Source organism: Agelaius phoeniceus, chromosome 3 (genome assembly GCF_051311805.1).
Source record: "Agelaius phoeniceus isolate bAgePho1 chromosome 3, bAgePho1.hap1, whole genome shotgun sequence".
Classification (NCBI taxonomy): Eukaryota; Metazoa; Chordata; class Aves; order Passeriformes; family Icteridae; genus Agelaius; species Agelaius phoeniceus.
In genome coordinates, this window is record NC_135267.1 from 55,018,852 (window position 1) to 55,023,026 (window position 4,175).

Here is a 4,175-nt window from a genome sequence, read left to right on the forward strand (position 1 = left end):
GACTAATCTTGGGATCAAAGATAATGAGAAGTCAGGAAAAAACATGCATAGGAATGGTTACCAGAGAAACTCCTCAAGACCTTTCTTTGTGCCCTATGCTTGGTACTTAGTACTCAGGAAGGGAGTATAAAATTATGTGACTGTTGTGAATTTTGGTCAGGGATCTGCTCAGGCAGCCCAGCTGAATTATACCTTTTACTTTTTCCCCCCTGAAGATAAGGTTCTGTAGCAGTTTGGTGCAAGGAATTCAGCAGTTGCAGAAATTACTGACATTTGGTCTTGGACATGAGGTGACATACTTCCTTGCAATACTACAGAGGTAATATATGATTAATATTGCAATTAATAGCTTGTGTTTCTCCCCTGTGCACCCGGATACTGAGCTGTCTGAAACCTAATTCCAGAGATCTTCCTGCAGCTGCAGTGTTCTTGGTACAACTCCCCTGTGCTTTTATAACACCGTAAATAATATTTCAATGCTATGCTCTTCCCAAAGTCCCAAAATCTTATTTAATCTTCTTTTTTTTCTTTCTGTTTTCTCACTTTCTACAAACAACATTTGCTGCAAGGATGTGAATATTGTTACCATGTCAATGAAGGTCTACATAATGCTGAGTTCTCTGATTTCTGTATTTCCTCACTGAATTCTAGAGCATGACAGAAATCCTCTGTTCTACGAGACAAGAAGGGAACTTGTACTATGAAAGATTGAAAGAGACTAGGAGACGTTGAAAGCCCCTTATAAAATCTTTTCATCCAGCTTCAGAATCTGTAACAGCCCAAACATTTCACATCTATGCCTGATGGAGAATTTTGACACTGATTTCATGTCCTGTAGGATTTTGAGAACATTAATGAACTTTCTGGGAGCACATTTATTTACTCACAGAAAGTGCAAATTCAGCATAGTTTGGGGGTTTTTTTGGTAAATTTTCTGAGGGTTTAAGTCATAAGATAAAGGTTTTTTTAATATCTCCCTGAGAAATATGCAAGATATAAGCTGTGAATTTTCTCTCCTACCAAAAGGTTTTTTCCCCTCCTTGCATGGCCAGTACAAACATCTTCATGCCTCATCTGTGAACTTCATGTCCTATCAGGAAAATCTCTTTTCCCAGTAACTGAGAAAAGTATGTGCTCTGTTTGCAATTTCATGTGCTATCATGTGATAACAAGACCGTTATTTGGAAAAACTCTGTTGATTTTCATTCTTATAATTACAGTGCTTACTTAGTTGTCTGCATGTGCTATCATGTGATAAGAAGACTGTTATTTGGAAAAACTCTGTTGATTTTCATTCTTATAATTACAGTGCTTACTTAGTTGTCTGTTTAAATGTTCTTTGGTCCCCAAGGCCATTTTTAAATAAAGTCAAACTCACTAACAAGTATTTTAATGTTTTATTTGAAGTGCTTTTTACATAGGAAGTTTTTTGCTATTTGTAAATTTTTCTATCAGTTCAGTTAAAATTTCAAGCATAAATTTAGTTCAACTAGCATCATCTGAAGTGTATGTGCTTCATTTTTACATTCATTTTGTCAGCTATACATCCCCCATACCATATGGTATGATACTCTCAGAGAGAAGCTAAATGTTTTCTGCACAGTAATTGTTTTCATTTCTATTAAAAGAGAAAGGCACAAATAATAAGCACAGTGAAGGCATGCAATCTTTGGCATGTCACTAAATCCTTGATGTCTATTAAAACCCCACCTAAACTTGCAATTCCCTTGACAGAGCACGTAGGAAGGCCTTTCTCCATCTGCTGTTTTTGCTGATGAGATGCCAAATGTCTTTACAGATACTCTCATAGAAAAGGAAGGAAATGCAATTACAGGAATCGTGCTCTTAAAAGAACCATTCGAGGAGATAAAAAAAAGGTGAAGTGATTTTATATACATAAAATCACCTCAGAGATTGGTTACAAATTTTGTTCATTCACAATAAGACAGAGTGATAATAATTTTTATGTATTGGTGTTTATAAAAGATGGTGCTTGTATTGTCCATCATTCTCTCCTAATTCAGTTTTCCTCTTTAATTTTTGCTGTTTAGAACAGAATAAGAAAGTAGCTTTTATCAAGTTTAAACAAATCTAGTAGAAGTAACTGAATCTGAATATTTTAATGAGAGGACCAGGGCTTTAAATGCTGTGAAAATGTTAAATCTTAAAATCACCCTGAATATTTGCCTCAGCCTGATTTGTAACAGCTTTATACTGTGGCACTGTATTTTAGATGTAGGCAAGCAGATGTGCCTTCAAAACAGCAGCAAATTATTGTAGAAGGCACAACTTGCTTTGCTTGTTTGTAAGGCACTAATACAAAATTAGAGCATTTTCTTAGAGACTGAAATGATAATTATACCTTTTTTTGGTAACATGTCTAAACAGAAATGTCCAGAACCAATCAGCTGACATATTTTGACATTTTAATTGACTTCATTTTTTTTAAGGGAAGGAAACATGATAAACAGGATTCAAGCAATTTTAGATGGTTATTTCTTTCATATTCACAACTACTTGCTTGAATTGAACTATAATCCTAAAAACATCAAGTTGCTGAAAAAGTGTCTATGAAAATAAGACTGTCTTTGTGAACCGTAGGTGATACATTCTCTGTGTTCTCAAATATAGGTGTAAATTGAAAAAGAGTAAAACTAGCAAGAGCAAACAGGAAAAGAATTAAAGCACTATGTCTTTGTTGTTTCATTTCCTTTACTATAGAGTGCAATCAATACTTTACAACAGGGTTAATGTGGTCTCTTCAAACATGCTATTATTCTTTCAAAATAGCACAATAACTTTATTAGTTATGCTGTCTGCAGTCTTTCCAATGTGACAGGATTGTGTGGGTGTTCAGATTGTAAGTAATTTTCTTGGTGCCCTCTATTGGAGTATTTTTCGTGAGTGCTAACAATAGCAGCTAGCACCACACAGCTGCTAGAGTGGTGGAAGTTCTAATTCTAATTAATATAATTAACACAAACAAAAAAGTGTCCCACACTGAGAGACTTACTGTTTCTCCTTAGTAGTTATAATATTCAGATTTCACATCTGCCAGTTCTTTACTACTCAAGTAAGGTTGTGGTAGTAGATTTCTTTATTTTTTTTCTGCTTCAGTGGCATTCAGGTACACTGAAAGGTTATTTTAAAACACAGTCTAGAGACTGATCTTGAAACTAGGTGTTTGTGCTCCTTCTTTTACCTTATTTTTGGAAAGCATCTGTTTTGTACATAAATGTGAGTAAGCATTGGCCCCATTAGGTGTAGTAGTACCTCCTGCTTTTTGTTTCAGATGACTTATGAGAGGCAAGGAAAGAGATTTTTTTTCCTTTGCAAGAGAATTAAGATGAGCAGGTTTAGAAGTAGTCCTTGTGACCAGATACTACACCTCAACTGGGTACCTCAGTCAGATGGTCAATGGCCAGCCTTTGGGGAGGAAAAATATCAAAATTACAGTTTGATGAAATTTGAATATCCTAGAGACTCACTTCAGAATTGTCTTAGTCTCTGCTGTGGTCTGAGAGACTATCATCCTATACAATTTTGTTAATATCCTAATCCTGGGCAAAAGCTCTCTTATTTTTTTTAAGCTTGGTAAAGTCTTGATATTCAAAGCACCTGCTCATCACTGTTTCTGCTTGTAATCCAGGGTGCCAGTATCCTGGCAGAAGAGTTCTTCATTTGCCTTTGAACACACATACATATCACCTTAGTAAAAGGGTGGAAATGTGATGAACTTGCTGACAATGAGAAATAACTTAGCTGCAGGTAGCTGCATGCATGTAGCAGAGTGTTACTCAGCACTTCTTTTCTGTGCAAAGGACTGTGCCACTGAACAGTAGTGTTACTTATGGTTGGTCCCAGTGGACAAAATATGGCAGGAATCATAATCAGAGAGGGGATTAGTTAGCACAGAAAGGATAAGCCTGTTAGCTGGTGCTTATGAAAATGAAAGAACTGAGGAAAATGTTATCTTTTGCAATTAAGTTGTTGTTGGGCAATCTGTACTAATTCACCTGCCAAAGTCACAAGTGGTCCTATTTCCACAAAGTGATAATTTTTCTATCCTTTTTCTTGTCCAGATTGAGTCAATCATCATATGACAGACCACCCGTGTGTAAAATAATATATGTCTGGATGGAGCTGATACAGGACCTGCAGATGGGCTTACTGGC

At 36.0% G+C, this 4,175-nt stretch overlaps 1 long non-coding RNA gene across 1 annotated transcript; it reads left to right on the plus strand.

Annotated features, from left to right (window-relative positions):
• The first annotated feature begins 213 nt into the window (after window positions 1-213).
• On the plus strand, window positions 214-4,175 carry LOC143693560 (uncharacterized). The gene is made up of 3 exons (XR_013181360.1): window positions 214-319; window positions 1,799-1,877; window positions 4,083-4,175. It is a non-coding gene; the product is annotated as an uncharacterized LOC143693560 (long non-coding RNA).